The sequence below is a fragment of the Staurois parvus genome, unplaced genomic scaffold (assembly GCF_062004578.1).
Source record: "Staurois parvus isolate SC_StPar_1 unplaced genomic scaffold, SC_StPar_1.0 ptg000299l, whole genome shotgun sequence".
Classification (NCBI taxonomy): domain Eukaryota; kingdom Metazoa; phylum Chordata; class Amphibia; order Anura; family Ranidae; genus Staurois; species Staurois parvus.
The window spans coordinates 16,318,361-16,340,658 of NW_028318095.1; the positions used below are offsets into that span (position 1 = coordinate 16,318,361).

The 22,298-nt window shown below is 45.0% G+C and overlaps 1 pseudogene; it reads right to left on the reverse strand.

The window, feature by feature from the left end:
- Nucleotides 1-5,045: 5,045 nt before the first annotated feature.
- On the reverse strand, nucleotides 5,046-5,458 carry LOC149457917 (histone H2A, embryonic-like; annotated as a pseudogene).
- Between the last annotated feature and the right edge of the window lie 16,840 nt (nucleotides 5,459-22,298).

Genomic DNA, 22,298 nt, shown 5'->3' on the forward strand with positions numbered 1-22,298 from the left:
CAGCTCTCTCCAGACAGAGGTCCGGGGTCCTCCATCCTCCTACAGGAGAAAGAGAACTCCTACAAGCTTTAACCAGTGGTCTGCTGGACACTGATAAAAGTCACCAGACTGCTCTAACTGCTGATGCAAAAAGGTATTTAGCAGTTTATATTTACTAAAATATTTGCATGGCCATGCAGTATTAAACTCAAGATCAAAATGTAATATATTGCAGCTTACCAATCATTAGATGTGGTGGCTGCATTATTTTTCTTTTTTTAAGCTGTTTGTTTTCATCTGGTCATCTGGCAAATAACATACCTACTGTGCCGCCCCCCCCCGGTGCCCCAACTCTGAATGAAGTAGCACGGGGTGCACACTTGGACAGCAGCATTGACAGTCTCTGGGGAAGTGAGTGTTAGATGGACAAGCAGATTTAGAGGCACTAACAAATTAAAGCCAAACTTCAATAACGCAAGCAGTTAGATCAACAGTTTTGATTCTTTTGTGATAAAGGTTTTACATGAATGAAAAAAAAAGCTGATCATTGTAAGCACCCCTGCCAGAGGTAAGTGGTTAATTGCAACACTCTAAGCTGCCACTTTTGCAGGACAGCTGGTTCTGTTTAAAATTTACTGGCTGGGTCAACAAGTGAAAAAGGAAAGAAAACCTTAAAAGAAAAAAAAAAAAAAAAGGGAAAAATAAAGCCATCGCATCGAAGATTTGGTAAACTGCAATTTAATAAAGGTTTTGTCTTGGGTTTAATACTGCTTTAAGTGACTGTTCTATGAGATTGTATAACACTGACGTTCTGTCTGGACAATGCTGAGCACATGCACCCTTCCAAGGTGTGGGGGGGAAATAACTAGCAGTACACACCAAACTGAGCATGTGCAGAGTGGCCCAAGGCTGTGTTCTATCAGGAAATGAAATGGGAAAATTTTGAATAAGGGGAGGATTAGAAAAGACAGGATCAAACATCCTTTTTACACAATGCAGAAGATTAACCCCTTAGGTTCCACAACAAGTATATCAAGCATGATTTACTGCATATACAGAGCAATTTTATGTTTGTGTGTTTAATAACACTTTAATAACTGGGGGAAAGGAACCAGCCATAATTGTATGTAGCATTTGTCATGGACTGCACTTACACCCACTACAGGCAGCATTGATGTTTCACTCATTCTGTTTCATTAATAAAAACTTCAAGATTACATTTAATCTGGTTTATTGCAGAATAGGTGGGTTTAGCTGCATGTCAAGTCACACACAGGGAAATGTGTAGCAAAGATAAACAGACTGTGCACTTTGCAAGTGCAGTCTCACTCATTTTACCCAGAGCTTAGTAAATATGGTAGCGGTCTGCTGATTTCCATCATCCATGTGCAAGCAAAAATGCTGTTATTTTATTTTCCTGTAAGTGATTGGGTATTCCTGTAACTACCGTATTTTTCACTCCATAAGACGCACCTAGGTTTTAGAGGAGGAAAACAAGAAAAAAATATTCTGAACCAGTGGACTGTGGACACAGTACAGGGGATGACCAGAGACTGCGGACACAGTACAGGAGATGACCAGAGACTGCGGACACAGTACAGGAGATGACCAGAGACTGCGGACACAGTACAGGAGATGACCAGAGACTGCGGACACAGTACAGGAGATGACCAGAGACTGCGGACACAGTACAGGAGATGACCAGAGACTGCGGACACAGTACAGGAGATGACCAGAGACTGCGGACACAGTACAGGAGATGACCAGAGACTGCGGACACAGTACAGGAGATGACCAGAGACTGCGGACACAGTACAGGAGATGACCAGAGACTGCGGACACAGTACAGGAGATGACCAGAGACTGCGGACACAGTACAGGAGATGACCAGAGACTGCGGACACAGTACAGGGGATGACCAGAGACTGCGGTCACAGTACAGGGGATGACCAGAGACTGCGGACACAGTACAGGGGATGACCAGAGACTGCAGACCTTTGGGGTGGGAGGGGGAGCAGGTACCCGCTTGCACGGAGTTGTCCTTCCTCCCTGTCTTCTCGGACACGTGACAGGTCCCAGAAGACTGCTGGACCAGTCACAAAGCACAGCGCTTCTCGCGCATGCGCAGTGGGTACCTGGCTGTCACAGCTGGGTGCCCACACTAAAGATGCCGGCTCTGGGAGAGAAGACTGTACAGTGCTGGACCAAGGAACAGGTAAAGCTCTGCTGCAGGGAAGAGCCGAGTGGCCAGCCCTGTATTCTGACACGGCGGCAGCGGGAATACCAGACTGGCCGCTCCATAAGACCCATAGACATTCTCCCCCCATTCTTTGGGTTGAAAAGAGTGCGTCTTATGGAGCAAAAAATACAGTAACTGGGTATTCTTTTCCAAATGAAGCTTTACCACATTCACTAAGGCTAGCCATATACTATACAATTTTCTGTTCAATTTCCTTTTAGATTTACCTTCAACTATGTAGTGCAAGGGCTTCCCTAATTGGATACAATTGGAAAGTGTTGTTCATGTTTAACCTCATATTATGGTTTTTGGTAAGTCTAAAGCAAAATTCTCAAGAAAATTGCATAATGTATGGCCAGCCTTAGTTTTGGGGAAAATTAGTGTGACTACACTTGCAAAGCACAATCTATTTGCCTTTAATAATTCCACCCTAACTACCTTGCTTTATGTTTCTTTTGTCCTTTTATTAACTTTACACAATATACCTTCCACAAGTGGCCAGAAATAAGTTGCTATGGTGACACACAAAATCCAGTTATAGAGTTTCTATAGTTATAACTATAAAAAGGTTCTATTAAGTCAACCTTTCACTCTTTTGTTTCTTTGGACTCGGAATGAGAACAAAACAATTTGACGTCATTTACCTCTAGGGTTTCCTGAGCCTTGAACACACATTGTTGCCACTTATAACAATCTACTTTCAGCAGAGCAGATATTCAGATCTTTATATGAAAGTGTTGAAAGCAAAAAGGTTGTTTTTGGCAGTAACTTCAGTATATTTGAAGGATGAGGTCACCTTTGGGAACATGTTCCCACCGCTGCCTGATAACAACCCCCCCATAACAGCAGTACGGGTAGAACTTCCTTGTACTAGCTGTCAGTTTTTTAAAACAGAGCAGCTGTGCAAGGCTCCTCCCACACAGTCAAGTCCTTCATTCATTGAGTTTTGTAAATGAATGAACTACAAAGTGTAAATAAGCAAATTTTTTCACACAAAAAAAAAAAAAAAAAAAATTAGCAGGTGTTACTAAATCCCAGGCCCTGAATTCACTATATCTGATCTCACACAGTACACAGAAATGCATTTATTTTAGTAAATATAAACTGCTAAATATCTTTTCTCATCAACAGAGCAGTCTTGTTACTTCCATCAGTGTCCAGCAGAGCAATGGTTACAGGTGTAGGAGGAGTTTTCATTCTCCTGTAGCAGGATGCAGGACCTCTGTCTCAAGAGTGTCGATAGGTCCTGTGCTGATCACATGCACTCCCAAGAAAAAAAAAACAACCTCTAGAAATACACACCATAGTGAGCATGTGCAGCTTTCCCCAAACCTCTGTTCTATCAGGAGATAAGAGGGGGACACTGGAAGAAGCGGAGGATCAGAGAAGACAGGATCAACCCCTTAGGTTACACAGCAAGTATAACAAGCATGCTTTACTGCATATACAGACTGATTTTACTGTTGTGAGTTTAGTAAGACTTATAGTTCATCTAAAACTACAAGCCCACAGCCACTAAGGCTGTCAGGACTTGCAGTTCATTCACAGAAGTCCAAGAATGAATTACGCGGTCGTGTGGGCAGAGCCCCGCTGTTTTTAAATTTGACAGATTGTATGGGGAGACTTCTCCCCATATTATCAGAGGGAGGGGGCAGCAGGCGTGGCTACAGGTTACACCCTAAAAAGGTGAACTTAGCTTTTAAAGCCACCATTTGTTTTTAGGGATTAATGCAAACTCAGTCACACAAATAAAACCCCAAACCCATACAGCAGATGTTGGTTCCCTGCATCTCCCCACCACATTCTTCACTGTCATTAGGTCAGAGGATAGAACTACAATATGCAATAAAGGATACAGGGATCAGACTCTCCCAGCAGTATCAAATGTATTTTTTCAATAGGAGTAGAAATTCTGTACTTGAAACCCATCAGGTTATTTTCTGAATTGGGGATGCAACAGGAAGTTTAAGAAAATCCTCTAAGTGAAGGAAAGGTTTTAGACAGTTGCCATTGGAACGGGCATTTTAACTGCACCTATGTTGGTGCTGTAAAAAAACAAACAAACAAAAAAACACTGAATTAGACACTGCTATCTGAGTGATAGTCACTTGAGAATGGCAAATAAAAATATACATAAATTGTGTGGGGGGATTACCATTTTGTCTGCTCTTTCTGCAGCTTATGCCTTGTTCTGCACTGTGTAACTATTTTTGTAGAGGAAGGTCTTGTACGTTCATGCTAGGACATCCATCCAATGAGAATCATGACATCACCAACGGTGCTATAGATACCACTCTGTATATCCATTCACACACCTATGACATTACATATAACAAGAGCCTAGGCACCCTCACATACCATGAAATGCATTGCCATTCCTCCCTTCAGCAGGATTTCCAGACTAAAGTTAAGATTTTGAAGCACACAGTTTAAAGCGGACCCAGAAATATATATTGCTGCCTGCCAAACCTTAAAGTACAAGTTCACCTTTGGGAACATGTCACACCCATGTACCCATTTTGTATGGAACATGTTCCTGCTGCATAGAGTGACAACTAGCAGGGGATCTTCTCCCCTTCCCCCAGATGTCACCACACACAAGAATGTAAAACTACCTTTACAGCTGTCAGCTTGTAGTGCTCACTGAACAACCACAGTGCTTTTGTAGTTCATTCTTGCCTCCTGTCAAAGCGTATCATAGCAAACTATGGACCTACACAACTTAATAGAGCAAATCACTGAGTTGGTAGAAAGTTTTAATAAGTATACCAAAAAAAAAAATAAAAATAGAAAAAACGGTAATCAAATATTTTACGAAGACTAACATTTAAATCTCCTGAGACTCTGTAGGTTTGGGCTCCTTGTAAAGGGCCTTTCATGGTTTTCTTTGGCAAGAGGACAGCTTGGATATTGGGCAAGACTCCCCCATCTGCAATGGTGACACCATCAAACAGTTTAGCTAGTTCCTCATCATTCCGGACAGCTAGCTGGATGTGTCTGGGCAAGATGCGGGATTTCTTGTGGTCTCTGGCTGCGTTTCCCGATAGCTCCAGGACCTCAGCACACAGATATTCCAGAGTGGCGGCCAAATACATCCCAGCTCCAGAGCCAATCCTCTGTCTAGTTTCCCTTCCTCAGGAAGTGGTGGATGTGGCCTACTGGGAACTGGAGACCTGCCTTAGCTGACCTGGAGGTCTTGCCAGCTGCAGGCTTCTTGACCTTCTTGCCACGACCAGACATCCTCCTAAAGACTGCAAATAAACACCATGATTACACTAGCAAATCCATGGACATATTTTAGCTCATTTACTTACAATACACACTATACCTGAACAGAAACAACCCAGAAGCAGTCTGGATCTGGAAATAGTTTTAGAATAGGGAGGGGGGGGGGGAGGTAGATGAAATGATACTATTGACCATTCCCTCCTCCTCAAAAAAAAAAAAAAAAAACTCCACTTTTGGTCTCAGAGACTCTGCTCTCTCCTGGTTCTCCTCCTATCAGCGCTCCTTCAGTGTTACCTATAACCCGGTCTCCTCCTCTCCACTCCCTCTTTCTGTAGGGGTCCCTCAAGGTTCTGTCCTTGGACCCCTTCTCTTCTCCATCTACACCTCATCCCTTGGTCACTTGATAAACTCCCATCTCTATGCTGATGACACACAAATATATCCATCTTTCTACTCCTCACCTCACCCCTTCAGTCTCGTCTCGCATTACTAACCTACTAAGTGACATATCGACATGGATGTCACTCCGCTTCCTCAAACTCGATCTTTCCAAAACTGAGCCTTGAATGAATTTGTTAGGAAAAATAGTGTGCGCAAATAACAAATCTTGTATTTTGTAGTATAGCATCCCATAGAGAAAAAAAAAGCGATTCTGAAAGGAAAGGAAAGTTTTTCTACTGAATCTGTTGGGGTGTGCTCATTTATGCTGAGCACTGTATATATCCAAATGGTTCTGATGCAGTATCAGCCAAGGACCATACACAGTGATGTTCCTTTGACTGTACACAGGACTGAAATGCACAAAACCTGTATTAAAGCGCAAGTTTAACGTAAAAATTAAGACATCACCACAAGGGGCGAAATTAGATGTGATGCGTTCCTTGTGTGGATTCTTCCTTTTTTAGTAGAACCTTCCTTTGTCCTACAGAAACAAAATCAAGCAGCACAAGCCGCTATACTATAGTCTTAGATAATTTTATCTGGCAGCTTGCATCTTTGGGAACGCCAGCACTCCTTGGCAGTTTCTGACATTCGCAAGCTGATGGCCTTACTCTTCCAGTCGTGCTCCTCCATCCCTTCTCCACTGAACTAGCAAGAGGCAGTGTGGGCTCAGAGTCCCCAGACAGGCGAGAGCAGCCAGAACAGGGCTCTGACAGTTCAGGAGGAGAGGGACAGGGTTGTGAGGGTCCTGTGTGCAGTGCTGGTCACTGCTGAAAAATTATATTGACTCAGGCAACAAATGATGGTGCATGGCATAATGTGCATCATACATAGCCATGGTGTGACTTGGTAAATGCCTAGAGCAATATCTCATTTCAACAAATAGACTACAGTTTCTGTATTTAAAAAAAAAAGAAAAACACACACACACACACACACAACCCCTAACATTTTTGACTGAAGCACTTCACATTCAGCTATATCGAACTTGACATCTGCATCCCAAGTACAGCTGCTATGAGAAATTAAGGTACACTATCTGGCACAGTGAATAACCAGGTGGGGGGACAAAAAAAAAAAAAAGTCACATACAACACCCCACCACAATCTCATGTCCTACCAGGACATGCTAATGGGGACTGAAAACCCATGCAGAGGATTCCATGAAAAAGGTATACCTGTGCCCAAAAAGGTCTTGAATTTGTTTAAATTGTATACAGTGCTCATGCTGAGCAAAGGAGGACATTATGGACAAGCTACAGTCCCATAATCTCCCCCCCCCCCCACCCTTTTTTTTTTTTTAAATTACTGCATTGGAGATTTGCTGAAGGGGACTGTAATGTGCCTGTAGATTTATGAAATCAGCCAGAATGCAAGCTTTCATAAAGAACTTGAATGGCTTATTTGTGAAGGTAGTTAAGTCAAAGAGGTTGCTTTACTAGAACTGGAGTGTGCAAAATCTGGTGCAGGTCTGCATAGAAACCAATCAGCTTCCAGGTTTTATTGTCAAAGCTTAACTGAACAAGCTGAAGTTAGACACTGATTGGCTACCATGTACAGATTCACCAGATTTCACACTTCAGTTTTAGTAAATCAACCCCTAACACCCCAGTCACATCAAACCCGACTTTGAAATTATGCGACTTACAGTGAAGTAGCACAATTTCAAATTCGGGTGACCTACCAATTTCAGGTGCGATTTGCAAGACATCTGACACAGATGTCTATGCAAATCACAAAAAGTAGTGCATGAACTATAAAAAACACACATTCTTGACCACAAAAATTATTTTCTGTAGCAACATGAGTTGGAATTAAAGGCTTGGTTGGCTGAATTTCAAAATCAAAGGTGGCACCATCGGATTACAACATTTCTGATTTTCTAACAAAAATTAATTCAGAATTCGACCCATGTATGGCCTACAGAAGCTTGCATGTTTTTTGGGATGTTATGAGCTATATATTTGCACACATTTTTGCACATTTGCAGTGCAGAAAAATGCTAGTTATTCCCATACTTTTTGGACTGTATGCAGTTGTGGGTACCATCAAAAATATATCCCACTGCAGCTGGCCCTCATCTTTCATTCATAACACAGAAGCCACATAGAATACAGACTTATTACCACAGGTGAAACTAGGGAGCTTTCCAAAGGCAGTTTTAAAACACAGGACTATCATAGAAATCCAGGACAAAATACAATCCTAATTTAGAATGGATACCAAGCAATAAAGCCAGCATTAAAAAAAATTCAAAATCCATCCTTCTTACCCCAGTAATGATTTGTATACTCTTCCTTACCCAGCTCACACTGCTAACGTCCCAAATCTACCAGTATGAAGGCCCCCACTATAGCTTATATAACTGAACACTCTCAAAAATGGCTAATTGCAAGTGTAGCATCACAGGTGCAAGAGACTAAGGTCATTACTAAAGGAATTATTCAGGTAATCCTTGACCCAATCAGATTACAAGTAGGTTGGCAGTAGGGCCTGCTGAGGAGGTTGGTGTCTTGTGATGCATCTACTGCCCACAACATTATTTTTTTGTATCAAAATAAATCTATCAGATGAACAGAATTCATTCACATATGTGTAGTGTGAGTGCCATTGTATACCATCCATCCAATCACATGGTCCCTCGCACTACAGTTAATCGTACATTTTGATGATCTTATACAAGCTATAGTCATCCTGCACTGTGTATATGTGCAGATTTACTAACAGACATATCAGACTGGATGTCACACCACTTCCTAAAACTCAATCTATCCAAAACTGAGCTTATAACATTTCCTCCCCCACGTGCCTCTTCCCCTGATTTCTCGGTCAGGATCAATAGCACAACTATAAACCCATTCCCACATGACAGGGGTAACCCTGGATTCTGAACTATCCTTTCAGGCACACATCCAATCCCTGTCCAGATCATGCTGCCCCAACCTCCACAACATCTCCAGAATACACCCCTTTTTAACCGATGATACCACAAAGCTCCTAATTCACTCTCTGGTTTTCTCTTGCCTCAACTACTGCAACTCCCTCCTCATTGGCTTACTGTTACATAGGCTATCCCCCCTCCAGTCCATCATGAATGCTGCTGCAAGGCTCATCCACTTTACCAACCGTTCAGTGTCTGCTACCCCGCTCTGCCAATCCCTCCACTGGCTTCCACTCGCCCAACAAATAAAATTTAAAATACTAACAACAACTTAGAAAGCCATCCACAACTCTGTCCTCAGCTACATCACCAAACTGGTCTCAAAATATCAATCAAACCGCTCTGTTTGATCCTCCCAAGACCTTCTGCTCTCTCGTTCCTCCTCCCATGCTCACCTCCAGGACTTCTCCCAAGCTTCTTCCATCCTATGGAACTCCCTACCCCAATCCATCTGTCTGTCTCCTAATCTATCCACATTTAGATGATCCCTGAAAACATTTCTCTTTAAAGAAGCCTATCCTGCTTCTAATTAGTAAACTGCCTTTTATTTCTATAATCTATCTCTCTACCCCTCGCCTCACCCCTTCAGTCTCTGCCCGAATCACTAGCCTTCTGAATGACATATCAGACTGGATGTCACTCCACTTCCTCAAATTAAACCTTGCCAAATCCGAGCTCCTAGTTTTCCCCCCAGCCCGCGCCCCCCCCCGACCTCTCTATCACGACCAACAACGCCACCATCAGTCCCACCCCGCAAGCCAGAGTACTAGGTGTCATTCTAGACTCCAATCTGTCTTTCCAGCCCCAGATACAATCGCTGACAAATTCATGCAGACTCCACCTCCAGAACATCTCCAAAATACGCACGTTCCTAACTCCAGAAACTACAAAGCAACTCATTCACTCCCTCATTATATCACGACTTGACTACTGTAACTCCCTCCTCGCCGGCCTACCCCAACACAGGCTATCCCCGCTTCAGTCTATCCCGAATTCTGCGGCCAGACTCATACACCTTACCAACCGCTCCATATCCGCCACCCTCCTCTGCCAATCCCTCCACTGGCTTCCGATTGCCCAACGCATAAAATTCAAAATACTAACATTGACGTACAACGCTGTTCATAACACTGCCCCAAACTACATCACCGACCTGATATCCATCTACCTCCCAAAATGCACTCTCCGCTCCTCACAAGACCTCCTACTCTCCAGTTCCCTGGTCTCCTCCTCCCATGCCCGTCTCCAGGACTTCTCCAGGGCTTCCCCATCCTCTGGAACTCACTACTCCAATCCATCAGACTGTCACCTACCCTCCTCACCTTTAAGCGCACCCTGAAAACCCATCTCTTCAGAGAAGCCTACCCCGCCCTCACCTAACTGCTGATCTCCTCCGCTCTCCCCACCACTCTATCCCCCACAGCTATTTCCTCCTGTACCACTCTCCCCTCCCTCCTAGATTGTAAGCTTCAAGGAGCAGGGCCCTCGAACCCCTTGTGTATTTTATTGTATTGTTACTGTACTGTCTCATGTATTGTCTCCCATTGTAATGTACAGCGCTGAGCAAACTGTTGGCGCTATATAAATGCTGTGTAATAATAATAATAATAATTTCCTCCATCAGCTCATCTCCCCACAGCTATTACCTTTTGTATCACTAAACCCTTCCTCCTAGATTGTAAGCTCTAACGAGCAGGGTCCTCTGTTTCCTTTTGTGCCAAATTGTATTGTAACTGTAATGTCTACCTTCATTTTGTAAAGCGTGCGCAAACTGTTGGCGCTATATAAATCCTGTATTATAATAATAATTATGGCTGCTGAAGTCATCTGCTGCATTATATGTAAATGAAGAGCTCAAGAAGAATGACACACACAAGATAGACTTATACCAGAAATGCATTGGTTAATAGCTGTGTTTCTGAAAATGTTTGTTGCCTGGCTGCTAGGTTGATACCTTCCATATGTTTTCTCTCAATGACTTGGAGCAAGCATGCAGATGAGGTGTTTTGACTCTATGCTTGTTCCAGGTACCAGTACTAAAGTCTGTGGTGGCAAAAGAATTAGCATTTTCAGAATGAGCTCAGTAAAAACAGCCTTCATATTTCTCTAAATTCAGGTTCCTAATGTAGCGCTACCCCTTGCAGGAGCCGCAGAATTTTGGGTCACCCTAAGCTCTACACAGCCAGGCAACATGCATTTTCCATACATGCATCCAAAGTTAGTAATCAGTCCATGAGCTTGTGTTTGTTGTTTTATTGAGGAGCTAACAACTTGGATGGGGTCTAGGGATATATGGGATGCCCAATGGAACTGAAACAACTTAGAGGACAACTTCCTATGTACAAAAAGGCAAGAATTCAGCAAAAAGCACACAAAAAGATTGTGGACTCTCTACGCCTTCAGGAGTGGCTCTTGTCTTTTGAAGAAATCTACACACAGTCTTTACTAGGAGCACTTGGTGATGTTAAAGTTAAATGAACTTCTTCAGAGATGAAAATCTCCTCATCCACCTGACCGTCATACGAGTATCCCAGGGCAAGGGATTCCAAGACATGAATGCTAAAGAATGCTGTTGTAGAGAGAACTAGTTGGGTATGGCACCTCACTGTCCTCTCCCTTGTAGGTCCAGGGGATGTAGAGGTACTCATACTGTCCTATTCCTGTAGCTTTAAAAGGTGAAGCTGCTTTCAGGCCTTACACTGGGCTGGCCTCTTCCCCTGCTTTCCTGTAGACTGTAGAACAGTGGTGGTCCCTCTTTCCAGCTCCCAGCCTGTAGGTAGACCCCCCTCCTCTGGGGCCCCATCCCAGGCTCCACATCAGCAGCACTTTCTCACTCCATCTTCCAGTCATTTTTAAGGGCTGACCCAACCACGCCAGGCCTCCTGCCTGGGGATTGGCCAGATTCCCATAAGTATGCAGATCAGCCCTTCCTTATCCCTGCCTACTGGCTTCTAGAAGCTTCTCCAGGTCTCCAGAACAGGGGGAGGTATCAGAGGACTGACCTGTAAAGCCCTCCAGCCGTAACCTAAAGTAACCTTGCTGATTGACACCCAGGTTGACTCACACCCAGGCTTCTAGCAAGCTTTGGATTTGCACAAAAAAACCTATCTACACTAGAGGGCATTACACTGAGTTCCAGTGATCACTGCTGGGCGCACACCTGTCAAAAAGAGCAGTAGAAATCAGTAGATTCCTGCCGCTGGCATTCGCACCATTGCAAAACATTCATGCAAATGCAACCTAAATGCACCTGTCCCTTAACACACAGTAACAGTCTTGCAAAGCAGAGGGAAAAAATAAGGCAGATCCATTTATTGGCAGTGGAGGTGCATTGAGGACCCACTGAAAATGTTGACACTTGTACGCAGGTGCTTCCAAGTGGGTTCTGAAGGGTTAAAAATTTCCTTCTACTGTATTCATGCTCTGAGGATAATCAGGCCAATTATGTGTCAACGCTGTTACAATGTAGAATTATTACACTGTGTCCTTAGGTTGACCTGCTGAGCTGGTGATTCCTGAGAAGGAAGGGTTAACGCTGCTGGACAGGTTTTCCTGCTCTTTCCAGGTCATACCATATAAATAGCAGCTCCTTCCTCTCCTGGAGAGGTATTTCCTTGAGGAAAGACTCTCAAAATGTAGTTGTTAGGCTGACTGTCTGAACTACCCCTTGGGGAACTCAAGTCGGGATTCCCAGTGAGGTCTAGGACCTTGGACTTGTGTTACCTTAATCTGGACCCTTCTATGGATTATTGCTACCTCTTGTGGATTTACTGCCTATTATGTATGCTTGCCATGAGAAGGACTCTTTATGAACTTTGTACAGGAAAGCGTGCAGAAGAGGTCTTTTGAGAACTGTATACCTGCAACTACCTCAGTGAAAGATCTTTACTGTTCATCCAAGTTGCCTGGTCTGAAGTCTCTAAAAGGGTGCATGCAAGGCATATCAAAAGAGCAGAGTTTACAACAAGGGGACTGGAAGGTTCAGGAAGATACAGTACATGTTTAACAAGCATAATGCTGTCCAGAGGATACTATATTGCTGTTGGTAATGACTACTGTATTTTTGTCAATTGCTAAATCAGCCAATCCAGAAAATGTGATGTGGCAGGGATGATGCATACTCTGGTAGTGAAGGGGTGTTATGCTTGGCCCCTGCACTAGTGATCAGTTCCCCACATACTGGGACCAACCTCGCGACACAGAGTACCTAGAGACATAGACTGAAGTAATGGAGATAGATGTAGAGGGGGCCCTGGGAGGAGAACAAGAATGAAGGGTTATGGAGAAGTGTGTTTACTGTATCCAATAGTAACATATGTAAGATTGTTGATGGGAGTGAGGTGATGGGACTGCTGAGTTGGTGGAGACCAGAACGTATTTGACAATACTGGCTCAGAAATGCTGGACACCTGAAGGGAGAGATGTTCTCCTACAAAATTGTGTCTGAAATGCATTACTGTCAACAGTGGAAGACGTATGGCCATGGTTTACAAGGTGTGAACTGTACAAGTGCTCTGCTTGCTTCTACGTTTGCAGTATTGCCTTAATGTTGATTTTTTTTCACCACAGCTCTTGCCTATGGTTTAGGCCAGTGGTCTCAAGTGCGGCCCTGGGAACGGATGTGGTCCTTTACTTGCCTTTATCCAGCCTTTGCAACACTGTTTCCTTTACTGACACCAGTGGTGGGGCACTACTCCTCGCACTGACACCAGTGATGGGGCACTACTCCTCGCACTGACACCAATGATGGGGCACTACTCCTCGCACTGACATCAATGATGGGGCACTATTCCTCCCAATGATGGGGCATTATTTCTCCTAATGACACCAATGGTGGGGAATTATTTGTCCCACTAAAGATGCAGCATTGTTTACTCCTACTGATACCAGGACAATACTCGTACTGATATCAGGACATTTTCTAATACCACTGGCCACAGTGCAGCCCCTTCAAGTCTGAAGGACAATAAACTGACCCCTTGTTTACAAAGTTTGGAGAGCCTTGGTATAGGCATTAGTGAGTGCAGTTCCACAGCATCCCTACTAGGGTGCCTTAAGCTCTCCCCACACATGCACACAAATTGATATGGGCCTTAAAGATTAATTCAGTTGAACTGAGCAGCAATATGCAGGTCAATGCACCCAAAATGCAGCATTCAGGACATTCTGGCAACACACTGCCACACAGTGCACTACTAGTCCCATTGAAACTGTATTTCTGGATTTGTGTTTGGCAGCAGCAGCTGACTATTTGGACATACTGGACACGCTTGTGGTTTGGGGGTGAAAAAACAGGTGGTTGAGGCCCCTCAGCACTTCTCATTGCATCACTGTTGGTCCTCAATTTGAATCCTACCTATCACACTATCTGCATGAAGTTTGCATATCCTCTCTGTGCTTACGTGAGTTTCCTCTTACCCTCCAAAGACATGCTGGGAGGTTAATTGGCTCGTGTCTAAATTGACCCTAAATATGTGTATGTATGAATATGAGGTAGAGACCTTAGATTGTAAGCTCCATGGGGTTAGGGACTGATGTGAATGTAGAGTATGTAAAACACTGCAAAAAATTGTTGATGTTGTATTAACAACTAAATATCAAGACAAATTCAGGTATGTAAGCCAGTTGGATATGTAAATATCTTAATGAATATTATTATACAGGGTTTTTTATAACACCAACAGTTTGTGCAGTGCTTTACAATATGAAGGGAGACAGTTACAATACAATAAAATACAAGAGGGTTAAGATGACCCTGCTCATAAGAGCTTACAATCTAATAGGGTGGGGAAAGTGCTACAAAAGGTTATAATTATGGGGGATGAACTGATGGAAGTGATAAAAGTTCAGTTAGCTGGAGGTGTGATAGTATTCCCTGAAGAGATGAGTTTTCATGGATCGCCTAAAGGCAGCCAAAGTAGGAGATTGTCAGACAGACTGAAGTAGAGAGATTCAGAGGATAGTAGAGGCTCTGGAGAAGCCCTGGAGACAAGCATGAAAGGAGGAGACAAGGGAGCTTGAGAGCAGGAGGTCTCGAGAGGCGGGGACAATATTAGATTTAAAAAAAAAAAACTATTTTCCATTAATTTTAGATAGAGCGGAGAGGGATTAGAACACCTGTCAGGTTGTTATTGCTGTCTGCGCTCAGTTAGGGAGATTCACCCTCTCTATTTGTCTTGTTTGTCTTTATCACTGAGAGCGAAAATGAAAGAAAATCCCAAATTTTTGGTTGTCTGAAGAACAGGTATCAACCAGGGATTTTCTCACTTTGGAAGGATTTCCTCTCACTTCCTGTCTGGCAATGGGACAGGAAGTGAAGGGAAATCTCCCCAATTGGACAAAGATGACAAAAATAATACCTGACCGGTATTATAACCCTCCCTGACTCTATCCAAAATGGAAAAAAAAGTTCTGTCTACTTTAAATCTATTCAGAATTCTGCTTTAAACATTGGCAAATTGAGCTCAAGAATAAGCCTCCCGATTGTTGTCCGATTCCCAAGCGTAAGAAGGCTTAAGATAAAGAATTCCATTATTCTCAATAGACCATTTCACACCAGAGCGTTGTCACCTGTTGAGTTTCTTTTGAGCAGTAGCTCTTCTTCTTAGTGCTATGGATTTTAATGGGAGTGCCTAGACAATGCTTTGAAGAACGCATTTTCTTTAGAGTCCCCCCTTTTAAAAGTCTATGGAACCAAAAATGTGTGATTCTGCTCCTGTAATACACATCCAGCATGCAAAAAAAGCTAAATTGCTTTCCTATGCTCATTCTAATGCTTATACCTCTGTATTGGAAGGGCAGTGCCCGCCGAGTGCAGCCTTTTCAAGTGAATGGGGCCATGCTGCAACTGCCTTGTAACCATGCACAACGTGCTGCAGGGTGTCTGTCCAACATTTAGGGGTTTAAAACCGGCTGGAAGGAGGCAATATAATGCTCTCTGAAGAGCAATCAGAACAAGGAGTGCAAGTGACTAGTTAACTTTCCAGAATAACTAGCATACTCAGGGGCGGACTGACAACTCATGGGGCCCCCGGGCAATAGGGGATCATGGGGCCCCTGTGTCCTTGCCCAAACTCATAAAAGCCTATGAAAAAGGTACCAGGGGCATCTCATGGGGCCCCCTACTCACCCCGGGCCCTCAGGCAGTGCCCGAGTTTCCAAATGGTCAGTCCATCCCTGAGCATAGTATAGTATAAAAACTGCCCAGCGGTTCTAACAACCAAAAAACAACTAGTTCATATGAAAAGTAAAACCGGAGCTCCACCCAAAAGGAGAAGTACCGTTTTAAGGTCGCTTCATCCCCCCACTCCCCATTAAGGATTGGCACCTTTGGGGAGGGGGAGGGTACCCGAACTTGACAGGTACCCGCCTAGGTGATCTGAAGCCGAAACGGAAGTTGTCCTCCCCCTCCCTGTAGTCATCTGGGAGACGTGATAGGTCCCAGAAGTCTATGGGACCATTCACAAGGTGCAGAGCTACTCACATATGCGCAGTGGGCACGCAGCTGTGAAGCTGCAAGCTGTCACAGCTGGGTGCTGACAATGAAGATCTCTGGGGAACCCGGCTGTGGTGAAGATACTGCTGGATCAAAAGGAAAGGTGAGTGGCTGCTTTTACAGTTTTTGTAGCTGCTGACTTTTTTTTTTCTTTCTTTTGACTGGAGCTCCGCTTTATGCCTGGCAGCTCCAGCTCTCAATTCAGCATGGTTGTGTTGTGCCTCGCGCTCTCCATTCTCCATGGTTGTGTTGTGCCTCGCGCTCTCCATTCAGCATGGTTGTGTTGTGCCTCGCGCTCTCCATTCAGAATGGTTGTGTTGTGACTCCAGTTCTCAATTCAGCATGGTTGTTTTGTCCCTCCCGTTCTCCATTCAGCATGGTTGTGTTGTGCCTCTCGCTATCCATTCAGGATGGTTGTATTGTGCCTCCCATTCTCCAGTCAGCATGGTTGTGTTGTGCCTCCCGCTCTCCATTCAGCATGGTTGTGTTGTGCCTCCCGATCTCCAATCAGCTTGGTTGTGTTATGCCTCCCACTAGTCATTCATCATGGTTATGTTGTGCCTCCCGCTCTCAATTCAGTATGGTTGTGTTGTGCCTCCCGCTCTCCATTCAGCATGGTTGTGTTGTGCCTCCCGCTCTCAATTCAGCATGGTTGTGTTGTGCTTCCCGCTCTCCATTCAGCATGGTTGTGTTGTGGCTCCCGCTCTCAATTCAGCATGGTTGTGTTGTGCTTCCCGCTGTCCATTCAGCATGGTTGTGTTGTGCCTCCCGCTCTCCATTCAGCATGGTTGTGTTGTGCCTCCCGCTCTCCATTCAGCATGGTTGTGTTGTGCCTCCCGCTCTCCATTCAGCATGGTTGTGTTGTGCCTCCCGCTCTCCATTCAGCATGGTTGCGTTGTGCCTCCCGCTCTCCATTCAGCATGGTTGTGTTGTGCCTCCCGCTCTCCATCTGTGTAAAGTAGAAGAGCATCAGCAAGGTGACATAGCTGTTAAGGAGGGGAGGCAATGCTGTGTGTGCATAGGGGGGAGAGATTTGAAGGGGTGAGGCAGATGTGAAGGGGGCAGAGAACATTATTTGGGAGGATGGTTGCCACCTCACCCCTTTAAACTCGAACACATATTAATTACACAGGTTCTGTGGCTGATTAAGGTGCTAATTAAACTCACTTGGTGCCTTGTCTGCATAAAATTAGCCCCAGAACCTGTGTAATTAATATGTGTTCGAGTTTATAGGGGTGAGGTAGCAACCCAATTGGGGGGTGTCACGGAGCTGGCCCTTCCTCCCCCATCCTCTAGGCTTGCTGCCTGCCACCCCTCAGCAGCCCCTCACTCTTCTGTCCCATAAATGCTGGGACTTCTAGTCCTCCGTGTCCCTGACACAGGCAGCCCTAAGCCGCCCCTCACCCCCCTGTCGCCTGCAGTCTAGCCCCCTGCTGAGGGAATCCACAAACCCCCCTCCCTTCCCCCTCATGCACATCTTCCCAGGCTCCATGCCGGACAGGGACAAAGGCCGTATTCCCTGGGCGGGTCCGGAGACCTGGGGGACAGGGCCGGTTGCCATGGTAACCCGACAGGACGTCTCGGGTTACCACTGCAGCAGCAAGGCGCCCAGCTCTGTACTTAAGAGAGAGCAGGGCAACCCCCTTCTGTTCTCTTGTCTCTGTGAGGGAAGACTGTGCTGCAGTGCCAGTTTCTCTCATACGACCATCCCCCGGGCCCCTTCTTCTCTCCCTGGCTGACCTGACTGCCCGTCTGCTGCTGGATCCCTCTCCTGTGTGGGGTGAACTCTCTGCTGCCTGGAATCCCTTCCCTGCCTGGATTTAACCTCTTGTTCCCTGTGAGCCTGCGGGCTGGACATCTTCCCTGCCTGGACTTAACATCTTGTTCCCTGTGAGCCTGCGGGCTGGATACCTTCTCTGCCTGGACTTACCTCTCGTTTCCTGTGAGCCTGCGGGCTGGACACCTTCCCTACCTGGGCTTAACCTCTTGTTCCCTGTGAGCCTGTGGGCTGGACACCTTCCCTGCCTGGACTTACCTCTTGTTACCTGTGAGCCTGCGGGCTGGACACCTTCCCTGCCTGGACTTAACCTCTTGTTCCCTGTAAGCCTGCGGGCTGGACACCTTCCCTGCCTGGATTTAACTCTTTGTTGCTGTCAAGGTCCTACCTTTTCCCTGAGGTTATGTTACTCCATGTGCTGGCGTCCATCTTGGATTCTGCTGTGCATGGTGGGAATCCTTTTTATGCCTTCAGGTCTCTGAGGTCCACCCCCCAGAGGGGCATGGCTGATGACATATAAGCCTGTGGTCCGCACATGCTCTTTGCACTTGTGTCTTGTGTCTTTGTGTTACTATTACTCTGTTCTGACTCTCGTGACTCTCCTGGTATCTGATTCGGCTTGTGACTTGACTATTCTTTGTATTCTCCTTTGATCTGACCCTCTGTTGCTGAACCCGGCTCGTGACCTGTGATTCTCGTCTGCTGTCCTGTACTGTTTTGTCCTGTTGTTGTTGACCCCGGCCTGTCTGACTACTCTTTTGTCTCTTCCACCAGCTACACGCCATTGGCGGCGGCCATTACCGCAGCTGAGGTGTCTCGGGGGCCGCGACCTGGTTCCTGGCTGCGTCAAGTCCATCCCCACCATCAGGGGCCCTGGTGAAGGGCAGCCTGGGACTTAGACTCCGCACCCTGAGGGACTTCGGTCTGTGGGTGGTGGTTGTCATCAGCCAGTGCGTTACATTGTTAGGCCTGCCTGTCCGTTCCTCGGCTCCTGCCCTGACAGTTGCCCGTGAGCTGAACAGACTTAACCCTTCCCTGCCTGGAGCTGCCTGTGCGGATTAACCCTGTGTTGCCTGTGTGGACTGTAACCCTCTGTGTCCGACTCCCCACATCCAGTAAGTGGACTAACCCCATGCTGCCCAAAAGACTGAGCCCAATTCTCCCCAGGAACCCGAAGTCCCGCAAAACCACCCCGCCCTTGCCTTACTGAACCCTGTGGATTACCATCCCCCTGTTGTTCCATATTACCTTTCAGAGAACTTTACTGTGTTGCTGTGTCTGGTGTGGATCTGTGGACTAAAGGAACTGTTGTCTGTGCCCCAAAAGCCTCCGCAATAAACGCCCGCACGTTGGGTTCTGTGCAATCCGTCTCCGTGTGCTCTCTGGTTCTCTTGACAGGGGAAGGTGAAGTGAAAGCAGAGCGGTGCTATGGGAGAATGTTGATATGAAGGGGGGCAAGTGCTTTGGGGAGGATGTAAAGGTGAGCAATGCTATGGGTGGGTGATGTGAAGGGGGGTAGTGCTGTGGGGGGGAGATGATGTGATGTGAAGGGGGCAGTGCTGGAGGGGGTGTGGCAGGCGCAGCACCCTTTGGTGCCTTGTGCACTGTGGCATTAGAAAAATTATGCAATTGCTGTTTCTTTGTTTGATTAGACTGACTTTACTCTGTAATTCCTCCAATGCCGCTCTATGGATGCAGTAGGTTTAAAGAGCACACCGAATACTTTAGTTAAATTCTTTAATAACTTCAATCTTCTTCATATAACACTGCTTACAATGGCTTGTTTCTTTCATATTACAATGGTTTCATACGTATTACATTGGGTTGATTCGATAGATTGATAATTCGTTAGATTCGGTAAATTCGTTCGATTATGATTACTCTACAGTGACTTGATTTGTTAAATTCGTAAATTCGATAAGTTCAGTGGAACTACAAGTAAACACACATACAACAGTTTTTACATACAGATCTACCTGCATTACTAAACAACAGAGGAACACACAAGTGCATTAAATACCTATTTGGCCTTCTCTGCTTCCATAAAGCTTTTCTGATTGGAACCTTGTCTGTTTCCTCCTCTGTCTGGTGAGCATGTGTCTCTAGAAAATCCTAGCAGGGAGTTTTACACAAGCATAAATGTGAAACTGGCTGGGATTGGTTAAGGCTCTGTACAGTGTGAGGCTGTCTGTGATTGGCTCAGTTCTTTACTAACTTTTAAAGGCATATTTTCCTTTTCTGCTTCTGCTAACACAATTAATATAAAAATGTCATATAACAATCAAAGACATAAATCACAGCAATGATTCTGCTTTGGCTTTAACATATACACATATACACTGTACTGAGGTTATTGGCAGGTTTGGTATACACATACAGTTGCAAGAAAAAGTATGTGAACCCCTTGGGATTACGTGGAGTTTTGCATGAATTGGGCATAAAATGTGCTCTGAACGTCATCTAAGTCACAACAATAGAAGAACACAGTCTGCTGAACATAATACTACACAAACATTAGATGTTGCCATGGTTTAATTGCACATAACATGTAAACATTCACAGTGCAGGGAGGAAAAAGTATGTGAACCTTTGGACTTAATAACTGGTTGACCCTCCTTCGGCAGCAATAACCTCAACCAAACGTTTCCTGTAGTTGCAGATCAGACCTGCACAACGATCTGGAGTCATTTTGGATCACTCCTCTTCACAAAACTGTTTCAGTGTAGCAATATTCTTGGGATGCCTATTGTGAATCGCTCTCTTAAGGTCATGCCACAGCATTTCAATCTGGTTGAGGTCAGGACTCTGACTGGGCCATTCCAGAAGGCGTATTCTGTGCTGTTGCAGCCATTGTTTTGTTGAATTACTTGTATGCTTTGGGTCATTGTCCTGTTGCATCACCCATCCTCTGCGGAGCTTCAGTTGGCGGACAGATGGTTGTACGTTTTCCTGCAAAATGTCTTGATAAACTCTGGAATTTATTTTCCCATCAATGACAACAATCCGTCCAGGCCCTGAGGCAGCAAAGCAACCCCAAACCATGATGCTCCCTCCGCCATGTTTCACAGTGGGGATAAGGTTTTGATGTTGGTGTGCTGGGCCTTTTTTTCTCCACACATAGTGTTGTGTGTTCTTCCCAAACAACTCAATCTTGGTTTCATCTGTCCACAGTATATTTTGCCAGTAGTGCTGTGGAACATCCAGGTGCTCTTTTGCAAACTTCAAACGTGCTGCAATCTTCTTTTTGGACAGCAATGGCTTCCTCCGTGGTGTCCTCCAATGTACTCCATTCTTGTTTAATGTTTTCCTTATTGTAGATGTGTCAACAAAAATGTTAGCATGTGCCAGAGATTTCTGTAGGTCTTTAGCTGACACTCTGGGATTCTTCTTTACCTCATGCAGCATTCTGCGCTGTGCTCTTGCAGTCATTTTTACAGGACGACCACGCCTAGGGAGAGTAGCAACAGTGCTAAACTTTCTCCATTTGTAGACAGTCTGTCTTACCGTGGACACATGAACATCAAGGCTCAAGGAGATACTTTTGTAACCCTTTCCAGCTTCATGCAAGTCAGCAATTCTTGATCATAGGTCTTCTGATAGCTCTTTTCTGCGAGGCATGGTTCACATCAGACAGTGCTTCTTGAAACCAGTAAACCCAAAACAGGTGTGTGTTTTTTAAGGGCAGGACAGCTGTCAGCAACACATCCAATATCATCACACTGATTGGAGTCAAGGTTGGCTCACTCCTGGCTCCAATTAGCTCTGGGAGAAGTCATTAAGCTAGGGCCTCACATACTTTTTCCTCCCTGCACTGTGAATGTTTACATGTTATGTGCAATTAAACCATGGCAACATCTAATGTGTGTGTAGTATTATGTTCAGCAGACTGTGTTCTTCTATTGTTGTGACTTAGATGACATTCAGAGCACATTTTATGCCCAATTCATGCAAAACTCCACGTAATCCCAAGGGGTTCACATACTTTTTCTTGCAACTGTATATGTGAACCATATTAACAACCTAGGACTGGTCTTAGCTGGCCAGCTACACTCCCACCAAAATTACCTATAATTCTATGTTCTCAGTAATAGGATTCGAACATGAATTTGAGGAATTTTCCATCAGTTTCTCAACTCTCAAGTGTCTTTGTTACTCTCAAGCAGAACAACTAACTTTTGTATTGGACATTCCAACTTGA